The sequence below is a fragment of the Carassius carassius genome, unplaced genomic scaffold, assembly GCF_963082965.1.
Source record: "Carassius carassius unplaced genomic scaffold, fCarCar2.1 SCAFFOLD_56, whole genome shotgun sequence".
Classification (NCBI taxonomy): Eukaryota; Metazoa; Chordata; class Actinopteri; order Cypriniformes; family Cyprinidae; genus Carassius; species Carassius carassius.
This window is the reverse complement of record NW_026775126.1, coordinates 888205-906016: the sequence shown is the minus strand read 5'-3', so window position 1 is coordinate 906016 and position 17812 is coordinate 888205. Positions and strand designations below refer to the sequence as shown.

The window sequence follows — 17812 nt, the reverse complement described above, 5'->3', positions numbered from 1 at the left end:
CAAACATCATCATAAAGACACAGAGACACCGACGGATGATCGTTTAGAGCACATTAACTCTCCAAACATCATCATAAAGACACAGAGACACCGACGGATGATCGTTTAGAGCGCATTAACTCTCCAAACATCATCATAAAGACACAGAGGCACCGACGGATGATCGTTTAGAGCGCATTAACTCTCCAAACTTCATCTTAAAGACATGAGACACCGAACGGATGATCGTTTAGAGCGCATTAACTCTCCAAACATCATCATAAAGACACAGAGACACCGACGAACGATCGTTTAGAGCACATTAACTCTCCAAACATCATCCTAAAGACACACGGAGACACCGACGGACGATCGTTTAGAGCACATTAACTCTCCAAACATCATCATAAAGACACGGAGACACCGACGGATGATCGTTTAGAGCACATTAACTCTCCAAACATCATCATAAAGACACACGGAGACACCGACGGACGATCGTTTAGAGCACTTTAACTCTCCAAACATCATCATAAAGACACGAGACACCGACGGACGATCGTTTGGAGCACATTAACTCTCCAAACATCATCATAAAGACACAGAGACACCGACGGATGATCGTTTAGAGCACATTAACTCTCCAAACATCATCATAAAAACACAGAGACACCGACGGATGATCGTTTAGAGCACATTAACTCTCCAAACATCATCATAAAGACACAGAGACACCGACGGATGATCGTTTGGAGCGCATTAACTCTCCAAACATCATCATAAAGACACGGAGACACAGACGGATGATCGTTTGGAGCGCATTAACTCTCCAAACATCATCATAAAGACACGGAGACACAGACGGATGATCGTTTAGAGCGCATTAACTCTCCAAACATCATCATAAAGACACGGAGACACCGACGGATGATCGTTTAGAGCACATTAACTCTCCAAACAACATCATAAAGACACGGAGACACCGACGGATGATCGTTTACAGCACATTAACTCTCCAAACATCATCATAAAGACACGGAGACACCGACGGATGATCGTTTAGAGCACATTAACTCTCCAAACATCATCATAAAGACACGGAGACACCGACGGATGATCGTTTAGAGCACATTAACTCTCCAAACATCATCATAAAGACACAGAGACACCGACGGATGATCGTTTAGAGCGCATTAACTCTCCAAACATCATCATAAAGACACAGAGGCACCGACGGATGATCGTTTAGAGCGCATTAACTCTCCAAACATCATCTTAAAGACATGAGACACCGAACGGATGATCGTTTAGAGCGCATTAACTCTCCAAACATCATCATAAAGACACAGAGACACCGACGAACGATCGTTTAGAGCACATTAACTCTCCAAACATCATCCTAAAGACACACGGAGACACCGACGGACGATCGTTTAGAGCACATTAACTCTCCAAACATCATCATAAAGACACGGAGACACCGACGGATGATCGTTTAGAGCACATTAACTCTCCAAACATCATCATAAAGACACACGGAGACACCGACGGACGATCGTTTAGAGCACTTTAACTCTCCAAACATCATCATAAAGACACGAGACACCGACGGACGATCGTTTGGAGCACATTAACTCTCCAAACATCATCATAAAGACACAGAGACACCGACGGATGATCGTTTAGAGCACATTAACTCTCCAAACATCATCATAAAAACACAGAGACACCGACGGATGATCGTTTAGAGCGCATTAACTCTCCAAACATCATCATAAAGACACAGAGACACCGACGGATGATCGTTTGGAGCGCATTAACTCTCCAAACATCATCATAAAGACACGGAGACACAGACGGATGATCGTTTGGAGCGCATTAACTCTCCAAACATCATCATAAAGACACGGAGACACAGACGGATGATCGTTTAGAGCGCATTAACTCTCCAAACATCATCATAAAGACACGGAGACACCGACGGATGATCGTTTAGAGCACATTAACTCTCCAAACAACATCATAAAGACACGGAGACACCGACGGATGATCGTTTACAGCACATTAACTCTCCAAACATCATCATAAAGACACGGAGACACCGACGGATGATCGTTTAGAGCACATTAACTCTCCAAACATCATCATAAAGACACGGAGACACCGACGGATGATCGTTTAGAGCACATTAACTCTCCAAACATCATCGTAAAGACACAGACACACAGACGGATGATCGTTTAGAGCACATTAACTCTCCAAACATCATCATAAAGACACGAGACACCGACGGATGATCGTTTAGAGCACATTAACTCTCCAAACATCATCGTAAAGACACGGAGACACAGACGGATGACACCGACGGATGATCGTTTAGAGCGCATTAACTCTCCAAACATCATCATAAAGACACGGAGACACCGACGGATGATCGTTTAGAGCGCATTAACTCTCCAAACATCATCATAAAGACACAGAGACACCGACGGATGATCGTTTAGAGCACATTAACTCTCCAAACATCATCATAAAGACACGAGACACCGACGGATGATCGTTTAGAGCACATTAACTCTCCAAACATTATCATAAAGACACGAGACACCGACGGATGATCGTTTAGAGCACATTAACTCTCCAAACATCATCATAACGACACAGAGACACCGACGGATGATCGTTTAACGCACATTAACTCTTTACTCTGCTCTTTCAACTACAGACACAGTTCTCTTTTTGTTTCTCTTCTCCTCTCTTCTCTTCATCTCTGCTCTGAATCTCTCCTCTGTTTCTTTCATCACTTTCTCAATCTCTTGTATTTGTTTCTCCTCTTGTTGTTTTCTCTGCTTTTCTTCCTCTTGTCTGAATCTCTGAGCATCTTCGTACATCTGGTTAATGTAGTGTCCTCTATTCCGTGCTATCATTGAGTCAATCTTCTGCAGTAGGTCTGTCACCTGCTCTCATACTTCTGTTGTTGAAGACGTGATAACTGCCTCCACACTGAACTACTAGATCTCTTAATCTCCTGTTTCCCTCAACAAGATCCACCACTGACCGTCCTTCCAGCAGACCTCAATGAGTGAAAAGAATGATTGAGTAGTTTAACACATCCTGACCAAACATCATCTCAATCATCTGAGGAATCTTCTGCTCCTATTCAGTGAATCTCATGTTCACAGGAAACACAATGAGAAAAGCGTGAGGTCCAGGACTGGATAAATACACACTTCTGGCTATCTCTGTGACTAAATCTTCAGGTCTCATCTGTGTGTCAAAGAATGGAGGAGTATCAACAACAGACACAGATCTGCCTGAAACAGTGGCGTGACCCTCTGAACATACACTGATAACTGAACTCACTCTCTGTACAGATATGAACTCTCTCCGTCCCAGGATTGTGTTTCCAGCTATGTTTACCCAGAAGAACAATCCGTCTGGATGAGAGACTGGAGACAGGAGCAGCTGGTTCAAAATATTGTGGTATTTTTCTCACCAGCAGCTTTGGCTTCCATATCTCTAGGACTTCTACAGAACAAAGAAACAATACATAATGAATATCATTTTTGACACTCACGGCAAAGAACTGATATTAAAATGTCCAGTGTAATAATTTAATATAAAATATTATAAAAGACTCACTCTGTATGTCAAAGTATGGCTTAAGTACTTTTATAAACAGCATTTGAACTTGTTCTGTATGTCCTCTCTTCTTGTTGTTGAACACGTGGTATCTTTGATCAAATATCTGAACAAGATTATTCAGCTCTTCAGTTTCATTGGTGAATTCTTGTATTGTCATGTTTTCTTCCTCCAACTCATCTCCTCTGGTGAAGAGAATCCAAGTTTTCTTCAGACGCTTGTCTCCCAGCAGCTCCTCGATCTTCTCCACAGTTTTCGTCCCAGGATTGTGTTTCCTGTTGAACTCTTCCCAGCTCCTGTTTTTCCCAGAAGGACCATGTTTAAACCTTTAGTTTGTTCCATTTTAAAGATGTCAAGCACTGTAGGACAAAAATGTGTAATTCATATCCCATAAAATAAGGTTAAAAAGCTCTCCACTCAGTGGATATAGTGCTGAATACTCATGATAAATGTATGAATTCACTCATCCGTCCTGGAGAAGCTAGAGTCTCTCCCAGCATCTCAATGATATAAAACTTGCACTTAATAAAATGAAGAAGGGATGGACCAACTCTGCTCTTCCAGGCCTCTTTTTTTCAGAGTCTATCTCCAACCCTAATTAAACACACCTGAACACGCTAATCAGTGTCTTCAAGACTAAACTAGAAGGCTGCAGGCAGGTGAGTTTAATCAGTGTTGGAGCTAAACTCTGCAGGAAAGTGGCCTGGTAGGGCCGAGTTCGACCATCACTAAGGCCGGGCATACACTTAGGGATTTTCATCCGATTTTGAGCTGAATTCTGACTCGTGCGACTCTTTTTCGAGTCGGGCCGATTTTCAGCATTTTTCGTGTGTCATTTGTCGTGCAGTGTTCGTGCGGTGTACAAGGGGAAACGAGAGGTGATTAACCGGCGGCCTAGACTGAGCTACTGTCTAAGAGTTGAGCTGAGTCACAGCCGAAGTTCTAGAGTCAGCCACGGTCTAAGAGTTGAGCCGCGGCCGGAGGCCTAGAGTGAGCTGCGGTCTAAGAGTTGAGCCGCGTCCGGAGGCCTAGAGTGAGCCGCGGTCTAATAGTTGAGCCGCGGCCGGAGGCCTAGAGTGAGCTGGGGTCTAAGAGTTGAGCCGCGGCCGGAGGCCTAGAGTGAGCCGCGGTCTAATAGTTGAGCCGCGGCCGGAGGCCTAGAGTGAGCCGCGGTCTAATAGTTGAGCCGCGGCCGGAGGCCTAGAGTGAGCTGGGGTCTAAGAGTTGAGCCGCGGCCGGAGGCCTAGAGTGAGCCACGGTCTAAAAGTTGAGCCACGGCCGGAGGCCTAGAGTGAGCCGGGGTCTAAGAGTTGAGCCGCGGCCAGAGGCCTAGAGTGAGCTGGGGTCTAAGAGTTGAGCCGTGGCCGGAGGCCTAGAGTGAGCCGGGGTCTAAGAGTTGAGCCGCGGCCGGAGGCCTAGAGTGAGCCGCGGTCTAATAGTTGAGCTGCGGCCGGAGGCCTAGAGTGAGCCGCGGTCTAATAGTTGAGCCGCGACCGGAGGCCTAGAGTGAGCCGCGGTCTAAGAGTTGAGCCATGGCCGGAGGCCTAGAGTGAGCCGGGGTCTAAGAGTTGAGCCGCGGCCGGAGGCCTAGAGTGAGCCGCGGTCTAATATTTGAGCTGCGCGGCCGGAGGCCTAGAGTGAGCCGCGGTCTAATAGTTGAGCCGCGGCCGGAGGCCTAGAGTGAGCCGCGGTCTAATAGTTGAGCCACAGCCGAAGTTCTAGAGTGAGCCATGGTCTAAGAGTTGAGCCGCGGTCTAAGAGTTGAGCCGTGGCCGGAGGCCTAGAGTGAGCCACGGTCTAAGAGACCAGGATTGTGTTTCCTGTTGAACTCTTCCCAGCTCCTGTTTTTCCCAGAAGGACCATGTTTAAACCTTTAGTTTGTTCCATTTTAAAGATGTCAAGCACTGTAGGACAAAAATGCACATGTGTAATTCATATCCCATAAAATAAGGTTAAAAAGTTCTCCACTCAGTGGATATAGTGCTGAATACTCATGATAAATGTATGAATTCACTCATCCGTCCTGGAGAAGCTAGAGTCTCTCCCAGCATCTCAATGATATAAAACTTGCACTTAATAAAATGAAGAAGGGATGGACCAACTCTGCTCTTCCAGGCCTCTTTTTTACAGAGCCTATCTCCAACCCTAATTAAACACACCTGAACACGCTAATCAGTGTCTTCAAGACTAAACTAGAAGGCTGCAGGCAGGTGAGTTTAATCAGCGTTGGAGCTAAACTCTGCAGGAAAGTGGCCTGGTATGGCCGAGTTCGACCATCACTAAGGCCGGGCATACACTTAGGGATTTTCATCCGATTTTGAGCTGAATTCTGACTCGTGCGACTCTTTTTCGAGTCGGGCCGATTTTCAGCATTTTTCGTGTGTCATTTGTCGTGCAGTGTTCGTGCAGTGTACAAGGGGAAACGAGAGGTGATTAACCGGCAGCCTAGAGTGAGCTACCATCTAAGAGTTGATCTGAGCCACAGCCGAAGTTCTAGAGTAAGCCATGGTCTAAGAGTTGAGCCGCGGCCGGAGGCCTAGAGTGAGCCGCGGTCTAAGAGTTGAGCCGCGGCCGGAGGCCTAGAGTGAGCCGCGGTCTAATAGTTGAGCCGCAGCCGGAGGCCTAGAGTGAGCCGCGGTCTAATAGTTGAGCCGCGGCCGGAGGCCTAGAGTGAGCCGCGGTCTAATAGTTGAGCCGCGGCCGGAGGACTAGAGTGAGCCGCGGTCTAATAGTTGAGCTGCAGCCGGAGGCCTAGAGTGAGCCGCGGTCTAAGAGTTGAGCCGTGGCCGGAGGCCTAGAGTGAGCCGGGGTCTAAGAGTTGAGCCGCGGCCAGAGGCCTAGAGTGAGCCGCGGTCTAATAGTTGAGCCGCGGCCCGAGGCCTAGAGTGAGCCGCGGTCTAATAGTTGAGCCGCGGCCAGAGGCCTAGAGTGAGCCGCCGTCTAATAGTTGAGCCACAGCAGAAGTTCTAGAGTGAGCCACGGTCTAAGAGTTGAGCTGCGGCCGGAGGCCTAGAGTGAGCTGCAGTCTAATAGTTGAGCCGCGGCCGGAGGCCTAGAGTGAGCCGCGGTCTAATAGCTGAGCCACGGCCGGAGGCCTAGAGTGAGCCGGGGTCTAAGAGTTGAGCCGCGGCCGGAGGCCTAGAGTGAGCCGTGGTCTAATAGTTGAGCTGCGGCCGGAGGCCTAGAGTGAGCTGCGGTCTAAGAGTTGAGCCATGGCCGGAAGCCTAGAGTGAGCCGCGGTCTAAAAGTTGAGCCACAGCCGAAGTTCTAGAGTGAGCCATGGTCTAAGAGTTGAGCCGCGGTCTAAGAGTTGAGCCGTGGCCGGAGGCCTAGAGTGAGCCACGGTCTAAGAGGTGAGCCACGGCCGGAGGCCTAAAGTGAGCCGCGGTCTAAGAGTTGAGCCATGGTCGGAGGCCTAGAGTGAGCCGGGGTCTAAGAGTTGAGCCATGGCCGAAGTTCTAGAGTGAGCCATGGTCTAAGAGTTGAGCCGCGGTCTAAGAGTTGAGCCGTGGCCGGAGGCCTAGAGTGAGCCACGGTCTAAGAGACCAGGATTGTGTTTCCTGTTGAACTCTTCCCAGCTCCTGTTTTTCCCAGAAGGACCATGTTTAAACCTTTAGTTTGTTCCATTTTAAAGATGTCAAGCACTGTAGGACAAAAATGCACATGTGTAATTCATATCACATAAAATAAGGTTAAAAAGTTCTCCACTCAGTGGATATAGTGCTGAATACTCATGATAAATGTATGAATTCACTCATCCGTCCTGGAGAAGCTAGAGTCTCTCCCAGCATCTCAATGATATAAAACTTGCACTTAATAAAATGAAGAAGGGATGGACCAACTCTGCTCTTCCAGGCCTCTTTTTTTCAGAGTCTATCTCCAACCCTAATTAAACACACCTGAACACGCTAATCAGTGTCTTCAAGACTAAACTAGAAGGCTGCAGGCAGGTGAGTTTAATCAGCGTTGGAGCTAAACTCTGCAGGAAAGTGGCCTGGTAGGGCCGAGTTCGACCATCACTAAGGCCGGGCATACACTTAGGGATTTTCATCCGATTTTGAGCTGAATTCTGACTCGTGCAACTCTTTTTCGAGTCGGGCCGATTTTCAGCATTTTTCGTGTGTCATTTGTCGTGCAGTGTTCGTGCAGTGTACACGGGGAAACGAGAGGTGATTAACCGGCGGCCTAGAGTGAGCTACCGTCTAAGAGTTGAGCTGAGCCACAGCCGAAGTTCTAGAGTAAGCCGCGGTCTAAGAGTTGAGCCGCGGCCGGAGGCCTAGAGTGAGCCGCGGTCTAAGAGTTGAGCCGCGGCCGGAGGCCTAGAGTGAGCCGCGGTCTAATAGTTGAGCCGCGGGCCGAGGCCTAGAGTGAGCCGCGGTCTAATAGTTGAGCCGCGGCCAGAGGCCTAGAGTGAGTCGCCGTCTAATAGTTGAGCCACAGCCGAAGTTCTAGAGTGAGCCACGGTCTAAGAGTTGAGCTGCGGCCGGAGGCCTAGAGTGAGCTGCAGTCTAATAGTTGAGCCGCGGCCGGAGGCCTAGAGTGAGCCGCGGTCTAATAGTTGAGCCACGGCCGGAGGCCTAGAGTGAGCCGGGGTCTAAGAGTTGAGCCGCGGCCGGAGGCCTAGAGTGAGCCGCGGTTTAATAGTTGAGCTGCGGCCGGAGGCCTAGAGTGAGCCGTGGTCTAATAGTTGAGCTGCGGCCGGAGGCCTAGAGTGAGCCGCGGTCTAAGAGTTGAGCCATGGCCGGAAGCCTAGAGTGAGCCGCGGTCTAAGAGACCAGGATTGTGTTTCCTGTTGAACTCTTCCCAGCTCCTGTTTTTCCCAGAAGGACCATGTTTAAACCTTTAGTTTGTTCCATTTTAAAGATGTCAAGCACTGTAGGACAAAAATGCACATGTGTAATTCATATCCCATAAAATAAGGTTAAAAAGTTCTCCACTCAGTGGATATAGTGCTGAATACTCATGATAAATGTATGAATTCACTCATCCGTCCTGGAGAAGCTAGAGTCTCTCCCAGCATCTCAATGATATAAAACTTGCACTTAATAAAATGAAGAAGGGATGGACCAACTCTGCTCTTCCAGGCCTCTTTTTTACAGAGCCTATCTCCAACCCTAATTAAACACACCTGAACACGCTAATCAGTGTCTTCAAGACTAAACTAGAAGGCTGCAGGCAGGTGAGTTTAATCAGCGTTGGAGCTAAACTCTGCAGGAAAGTGGCCTGGTATGGCCGAGTTCGACCATCACTAAGGCCGGGCATACACTTAGGGATTTTCATCCGATTTTGAGCTGAATTCTGACTCGTGCGACTCTTTTTCGAGTCGGGCCGATTTTCAGCATTTTTCGTGTGTCATTTGTCGTGCAGTGTTCGTGCAGTGTACAAGGGGAAACGAGAGGTGATTAACCGGCAGCCTAGAGTGAGCTACCATCTAAGAGTTGATCTGAGCCACAGCCGAAGTTCTAGAGTAAGCCATGGTCTAAGAGTTGAGCCGCGGCCGGAGGCCTAGAGTGAGCCGCGGTCTAAGAGTTGAGCCGCGGCCGGAGGCCTAGAGTGAGCCGCGGTCTAATAGTTGAGCCGCAGCCGGAGGCCTAGAGTGAGCCGCGGTCTAATAGTTGAGCCGCGGCCGGAGGCCTAGAGTGAGCCGCGGTCTAATAGTTGAGCCGCGGCCGGAGGACTAGAGTGAGCCGCGGTCTAATAGTTGAGCTGCAGCCGGAGGCCTAGAGTGAGCCGCGGTCTAAGAGTTGAGCCGTGGCCGGAGGCCTAGAGTGAGCCGGGGTCTAAGAGTTGAGCCGCGGCCAGAGGCCTAGAGTGAGCCGCGGTCTAATAGTTGAGCCGCGGCCCGAGGCCTAGAGTGAGCCGCGGTCTAATAGTTGAGCCGCGGCCAGAGGCCTAGAGTGAGCCGCCGTCTAATAGTTGAGCCACAGCCGAAGTTCTAGAGTGAGCCACGGTCTAAGAGTTGAGCTGCGGCCGGAGGCCTAGAGTGAGCTGCAGTCTAATAGTTGAGCCGCGGCCGGAGGCCTAGAGTGAGCCGCGGTCTAATAGCTGAGCCACGGCCGGAGGCCTAGAGTGAGCCGGGGTCTAAGAGTTGAGCCGCGGCCGGAGGCCTAGAGTGAGCCGTGGTCTAATAGTTGAGCTGCGGCCGGAGGCCTAGAGTGAGCTGCGGTCTAAGAGTTGAGCCATGGCCGGAAGCCTAGAGTGAGCCGCGGTCTAAAAGTTGAGCCACAGCCGAAGTTCTAGAGTGAGCCATGGTCTAAGAGTTGAGCCGCGGTCTAAGAGTTGAGCCGTGGCCGGAGGCCTAGAGTGAGCCACGGTCTAAGAGGTGAGCCACGGCCGGAGGCCTAAAGTGAGCCGCGGTCTAAGAGTTGAGCCGTGGTCGGAGGCCTAGAGTGAGCCGGGGTCTAAGAGTTGAGCCATGGCCGAAGTTCTAGAGTGAGCCATGGTCTAAGAGTTGAGCCGCGGTCTAAGAGTTGAGCCGTGGCCGGAGGCCTAGAGTGAGCCACGGTCTAAGAGACCAGGATTGTGTTTCCTGTTGAACTCTTCCCAGCTCCTGTTTTTCCCAGAAGGACCATGTTTAAACCTTTAGTTTGTTCCATTTTAAAGATGTCAAGCACTGTAGGACAAAAATGCACATGTGTAATTCATATCCCATAAAATAAGGTTAAAAAGTTCTCCACTCAGTGGATATAGTGCTGAATACTCATGATAAATGTATGAATTCACTCATCCGTCCTGGAGAAGCTAGAGTCTCTCCCAGCATCTCAATGATATAAAACTTGCACTTAATAAAATGAAGAAGGGATGGACCAACTCTGCTCTTCCAGGCCTCTTTTTTTCAGAGTCTATCTCCAACCCTAATTAAACACACCTGAACACGCTAATCAGTGTCTTCAAGACTAAACTAGAAGGCTGCAGGCAGGTGAGTTTAATCAGCGTTGGAGCTAAACTCTGCAGGAAAGTGGCCTGGTAGGGCCGAGTTCGACCATCACTAAGGCCGGGCATACACTTAGGGATTTTCATCCGATTTTGAGCTGAATTCTGACTCGTGCAACTCTTTTTCGAGTCGGGCCGATTTTCAGCATTTTTCGTGTGTCATTTGTCGTGCAGTGTTCGTGCAGTGTACACGGGGAAACGAGAGGTGATTAACCGGCGGCCTAGAGTGAGCTACCGTCTAAGAGTTGAGCTGAGCCACAGCCGAAGTTCTAGAGTAAGCCGCGGTCTAAGAGTTGAGCCGCGGCCGGAGGCCTAGAGTGAGCCGCGGTCTAAGAGTTGAGCCGCGGCCGGAGGCCTAGAGTGAGCCGCGGTCTAATAGTTGAGCCGCGGGCCGAGGCCTAGAGTGAGCCGCGGTCTAATAGTTGAGCCGCGGCCAGAGGCCTAGAGTGAGTCGCCGTCTAATAGTTGAGCCACAGCCGAAGTTCTAGAGTGAGCCACGGTCTAAGAGTTGAGCTGCGGCCGGAGGCCTAGAGTGAGCTGCAGTCTAATAGTTGAGCCGCGGCCGGAGGCCTAGAGTGAGCCGCGGTCTAATAGTTGAGCCACGGCCGGAGGCCTAGAGTGAGCCGGGGTCTAAGAGTTGAGCCGCGGCCGGAGGCCTAGAGTGAGCCGCGGTTTAATAGTTGAGCTGCGGCCGGAGGCCTAGAGTGAGCCGTGGTCTAATAGTTGAGCTGCGGCCGGAGGCCTAGAGTGAGCCGCGGTCTAAGAGTTGAGCCATGGCCGGAAGCCTAGAGTGAGCCGCGGTCTAAAAGTTGAGCCACAGCCAAAGTTCTAAAGTGAGCCATGGTCTAAGAGTTGAGCCGCGGTCTAAGAGTTGAGCCGTGGCCGGAGGCCTAGAGTGAGCCACGGTCTAAGAGGTGAGCCACGGCCGGAGGCCTAAAGTGAGCCGCGGTCTAAGAGTTGAGCCGTGGTCGGAGGCCTAGAGTGAGCCGGGGTCTAAGAGTTGAGCCATGGCCGGAGGCCTAAAGTGAGCCGCGGTCTAAGAGTTGAGCCGTGGCCGGAGGCCTAAAGTGAGCCGCAGTCTAAGAGTTGAGCCACGGCCAGAGGCCTAGAGTGAGCCCCGGTCTAAGAGTCGAGCCATGGCCGGAGGCCTAGAGTGAGCCCCGGTCTAAGAGTCTAGCCATGGCCGGAAGACTAGAGTGAGCTGTGGTCTAAGAGTTGAGTCACGGCCGGAAGCCATGGTCTAGAGTGAGCAGAGAGTGGAGGCTTGAGTGAGCAGAGACCGGCGGCTTGAGTGAGCAGAGACGTGCGGCTTGAGTGAGCAGAGACTTGCGGCTTGAGTGAGCAGAGACGTGCGGCTTTAGTGAGCAGAGACGTGCGGCTTGAGATTGAGAAAAGCCGGGCGGCTTGAGTGAGCAGAGACCGTCAGCTTGAGTGAGCAGAGACCGTCAGCTTGAGTGAGCAGAGACTGTCGGCTTGAGTGAGCAGAGACCGTCGACTTGAGTGAGCAGAGACCGTCGGCTTGAGTGAGCAGAGACCGTCGGCTTGAGTGAGCAGAGACCGTCAGCTTGAGTCAGCAGAGACCGTCAGCTTGAGTGAGCAGAGGCGGGCGGCTTGAGTGAGCAGAGGCGGGTGGCTTGAGTGAGCAGAGGCGGGCGGCTTGAGTGAGCAGAGGTGGGCGGCTTGAGTGAGCAGAGACGGGCGGCTTGAGAGTGAGCAGAGACCGTCGGTTTGAGTGAGCAGAGACCGGTGGCTTGAGTGAGCAGAGACCGTCGGCTTGAGTGAGCAGAGACCGGTGGCTTGAGTGAGCAGAGACGGGCGGCTTGAGTGAGCAGAGACCGTCAGTTTGAGTGAGCAGAGGCGGGCGGCTTGAGTGAGCAGAGGCGGGCGGCTTGAGTGAGCAGAGGCGGGCGGCTTGAGTGAGCAGAGACCGGCAACTTGAGTGAGCAGAGACCGGCGACTTGAGTGAGCAGAGGCGGGCGACTTGAGTGAGCAGAGGCGGGCGGCTTGAGTGAGCAGAGACCGGCGACTTGAGTGAGCAGAGGCGGGCGACTTGAGTGAGCAGAGGCGGGCGGCTTGAGTGAGCAGAGACCGGCGACTTGAGTGAGCAGAGACCGGCGACTTGAGTGAGCAGAGGCGGGCGGCTTGAGTGAGCAGAGACCGGGCGGCTTGAGTGAGCAGAGACCGTCGACTTAAGTGAGCAGAGACCGGAGACTTGAGTGAGCAGAGACCGGCGACTTGAGTGAGCAGAGACGGGCAGCTTGAGTGAGCTTTGTTATTATATCTCGTATCAAGAACGTTTTATAAAAAAGCATAACACTACTGTATCTCAGGCCTCAGTGATGTTCCTATTACGTTTCCCAAATGTGGCTGAGAGAATGTTGTTATTTTGTTATCCTGAAACATTGTAACAATGTTTTATTGACAACATTACATAATCTGTTACCTCAACAACATCCTCAAAATATCCTCAAAATGTGGCAGGTAACATGTTCTAGCTTTGTTAATACAAACCCAATTCCAAAAAAGTTGGGACACTGTACAAATTTTTTTTTTTTTCTTTTTTCACAGTTCAGTTTGAGTTTATTTATTTATTTTCCACAATTTCACACATAGCATTTGTTACTACATCAGAGAGAACAATAGTGTTCTATTGTGAAAGAAAAAAAAAATGTAACTGGACTCCCAAGAAGCAATAGCTTATAAATAGGGTTATAAATTGTGAGTAAAAAAGGAATGGAATAATATACAAATCTCATAAAGTTATATTTTATTCACAATTGAATATAGATAACATATCAAATGTTGAAAGTGAGACATTTTGAAATGTCATGCCAAATATTGGCTCATTTGGATTTCATGAGAGCTACACATTCCAAAAAAGTTGGGACAGGTAGCAATAAGAGGCCAGAAAAGTTAAATGTACATATAAGGAACAGCTGGAGGACCAATTTGCAACTTATTAGGTCAATTGAGAACATGATTGGCTATAAAAAGAGCCTCTCAGAGTGTCAGTGTCTCTCAGAAGTCAAGATGAGCAGAGGATCACCAATTCCCCCAATGCTGCGGCGAAAACTAGTGGATCAATATCAGAAAGGAGTTTCTCAGAGAAAAATTTAAAAGTGTTTGAAGTTATTATCATCTACATTGCATAATATCATCCAAAGATTCAGAGAATCTGGAACAATCTCTGTGCGTAAGGGTCAAGGCCGGAAAATCATACTCAATGACATCCTTAAAACATTCTCCTAATGTGGCAGGGAGAATTTACTTCCTTTGTTATCTTGAAACCTCATGCCGATATTTTATTGAGAACATTATATAATCTGTTATCTCAACAACATCCTCAAAACATATTTAAAATGTTGCTGACAAAATGTTCTAGCTTTGTTTACACTTAACATTGTAGGAAAATTATCTGCAATGAGAAACATTCTTGAAACATTTTCTCTAAAACATCAAACCAACCAAACCTGTACGGAATTTTAGCCAAAGTTCTGAGAACATTCCTTGCTAGCTGCGTTCCTTGCATTGAGGCCATTCTGATGCAACGTGATGATGGCTGCATGTGTTTCTATGCAGGTAACCAATGCTAACAAGAACACGATTGGAAGCGCTTCTTCCCTTTCTTGAAACATTGTGCCACTGTGTTATTGACAACATTGTTTAATGTTTATTACCAGAACAAAATCCTCAAAATGTTGCAGGTCAAATTGTCTTTCTTAGTTAAGCCATCATATTAGAAGAATGTTTTATTAAAACATTTCATCACCTCGAGCCTCGATGTTCATATAACCAGAGATGTATGTACTAGAGACCCAGACTTGAGTAAAAGTAGAAGTGCTCTATCAAAAAAATGACTTGAGTAGAAGTTGAAGTGCTCTTTAAACACCACACTTAAGTAGAAGTACTAAAGTATTCAACATTTTTTGTACTTAAGTATTGCAAGTAATCTATTTGAAAATTTACTACTCAAGTACACAGTAAAATCAGCAGTGTAAAATTTGGAGTGTAAAATGACATATGCACTTAAAGAGTTTCTTTTAATCATGCAAGTGTAAAATAACCCAAAGAGTAAGAGTAGATCATCAGTGTACCAGCCACTTTGCTCTGAAGAAAGTATGTTGGTAACCACGCCTCCAAAAACGGCCAACGGCTCTGCGCGCGAGTCTACTGCTTTCAAATTTTCCTGTTGGATTTTCTGTCTGCCATGGAGTTACAGTCGCACGGGAGTTACGGTGAGTTTGATGAAAATATTTTGTGTAAGCCAATTGTTGTTTGGAAAATTGACCACAAGGCATGATTTATTTTAAAAAATGGTTGGATTACGTTGTTAATAATTTAGTTCTTAGGTTTTGTTCGCGCTTAAAATAGTTAGCTAGCAATAGCTTGGCTAGTCCATGATAACGTTAAAAAGCACCTACTTTAGGCGCGAATGTTAGCAAACGTCATTAACTTTCTATACTCTTTAGTGTGACGGAACTTATTTCGAAAGCAAACGGGCTGCCAAAATAATAAGAGATGTCCGTCGATAACGTTAAAGTAAACCATTTTTAAACCAATCATGGTTGCAAGATGTCACGTAACGTTAAGGTCAAGGTGAGGCATAGGCTTACAAACACATTGCCTAATTGTGTATCATTTGATTTGCTCTACAGGACTAACCCAAGAGGATGCTGATAAAAGTCAGATTCAAGACTGAACAAAAGTTTGTTCGTGTTACAGAGCCGAAGCTTAGAATTTTTCTGAATGATAAACTATCTGATAAACTGAACTATAAATCCTTGATGCGCATACTTAATGTTGTGTGTAGGCACGGTTCCGAGTAACGTTAATTGATTAATTTCTTAAACGTAGACGTTGTATCGTTCTTCAATGTATGCGGACGTTATAACGTTAACTTACTCAACTTTAGATTAGAATGGCTTATTTAGTCCACACACACGTATCATTGACCCTTCGCAGGGAACTTGATTGACAGGCGATCTAACCAATCATAATCCGCCATTTTGTCTGACAAAGCAGGCAGGAGAGATAGCAGATTTAACATGGGAGGATTTTAACTTGAAAAACGCAGTGTACTGACGCCTTCCCGCGGTTTAAAACATTCCTTATGTTCATTCATGTTTATTTGATGCTATAAATGAACTAGAAGGAAGAGATAATCGTTTGACGAGCAGCTTTAACTGATGCTCTACACTACAGCGATCTGTCAGGCACATTTAAGAGCCACAAATCGGTATGTATCGTTTCAATTTCTTTTAAAAAATGACCAAATTTGAAAGGTGAGACTTTGTTTAATATGTTTAATATCAAAAGTAACCGAAAAGTAACCTGGTCTGTCCTGTCGGTTAGCGTGTTGTCAGTCTCCTCTCTGCTCCGCTATGTATTTTTCACTGCGTGAGAACATGGTGTGGCGTGAGACTCGAGCAGGGTAGCTTGTCGGACATAGCGACAGTAACTAAGGTGGGCGAAGGGTCTTCGTCTTTGCGAAGGGTCAATTAGACGACAATGGACGAAATTCGCAAGGTGCATCAACATATAACGCTCCTTGTAGGGTAGATGGAAAGCTAAATGGACAAGTTTAACATTTTACCCAGTTCGTAATTGGCACTTAAGGTTGCAGACTGACATGTAGAATTAAATGATTGAGCTGATTTATCTTCTTGTTGCAATAATGATTCTTGCATTTCCTTTTGGTTTCAGCTTTCCTGAAGTTTGGAATTAATGACGCTCCTTGCCATATGGCAAAATTGCTCGACCAAACAGGCACAGAATTGGATGAAGATGTGTTTGAGGAGGTACTGAAGCAGCCAGATGTCGGTGTCCTCTTACTGAAGTTGGATGCTGATGGACAAGGTAAATGTGGCTCTGTGTAATATTATTTACAGGGTTCCCACGGGTCATGGAATTTCTGGAATGTCATGGAATTTTAAAAGGTCTATTCCAGGCATTGAAAGTCAGGGAATTTTATATATTTTTTTGTCCAAGTCATGGTATATCAGGGAATTTAGTTTGTTGCTTTAAATTTTAGTTTCCATTTATCAAAATGTAATTTTTCTATACCGCTTTTTTTATCGCGCTGTTTCACACATCTTTCTAAGGAGCCCCTGAAGGGACCTTTGCAAAAAAATTAATAATACGGACTTTCACGTGCGCATGCAAAACTATTGCGTGCTCACGAGAAAGTTTCGCGTGCGCACGCATTACAATTTCCGGTTTGGTTATAGTGTCATTACTACAAATGTGGGAAAAGGGATGAGATGAGAGTGTGCTTGGAGCATGCCTCCAGAGATTTGTCTTGTTATAGGTAGGTTGTTTATGGACTGTGCTTTACTGTAAGAAAAAAAGCATGAATATCACATAAATGAATATCAAGTCCCACATCATGGATTACATAATCAGAGAGTAGCCTATTTCTTTTCGTTTTGAATTGTTTCGTTTAAAGACATTCCAAGCTATCTTCAGATTTATTTCTCATGTATGTGAGTAGGGTTGTCAACTTTAGTCGTTTAGTCGACTAATCGGTCGATGCCGTCTTGGTCGACTGACATTATCATTGGTCGACCAGTCGCATAATTTTTTTTTTTTTCACCAATAAAGAAATTTTCATTGATTTACTCCTTGATATTTATTCCTTTATATGCAGTTATATATTACTGTATTCTAAATATAATTAGCCTATATTTATCCCCAACTTTAAATGCTTTAATTTAGGCTATTTTGTAACAGCGCCACAGTTTAGCGCACCACGTAGGCTAGAACACTCGGGAACCACACCTGTGGCTGGCTGCACTGCTGCTTCGCGCTCAGTAAGGAATATAGGTAGTAATCTCTATGTGTCTGTCTGTCCGTTTGCATTTTGATTATTTCGAGAACCGTTCATCCAATCGACTTCACAAGGGAGTGCAGTGTCGCATTTGGTGCAATATAGACAGACACGCGAGACGCGACACGCTCAGAATTAATAGTAAACTACAGAACGGCGCGAGCGGGAAGCGACGCAACTCACGCGAGCAGGGCTTATATTCTCCGAGAACGGACACTGCACTAGTGATATAAAACGCACACAGTCTGTTAACTTAAGCAATACTTTTAAGGTAGTCTAATATTTTTCTGACTAACAAATTACTGACACAGTAAAGGGTATATTTAAATAAAGAAAAACAAAATTTAAATAAAGAAAAACGAAATTTAAATAAAGAAAAACGAAATTTAAATAAAAACATGACATTTAAATACAGAAAAAATTAATTTAAAT

At 47.1% G+C, this 17812-nt stretch overlaps 1 pseudogene; it reads right to left on the bottom strand.

Moving 5' to 3' along the window:
• Positions 1-2681: 2681 nt before the first annotated feature.
• On the bottom strand, positions 2682-3471 carry LOC132136866 (GTPase IMAP family member 9-like; annotated as a pseudogene).
• Positions 3472-17812: the final 14341 nt, after the last annotated feature.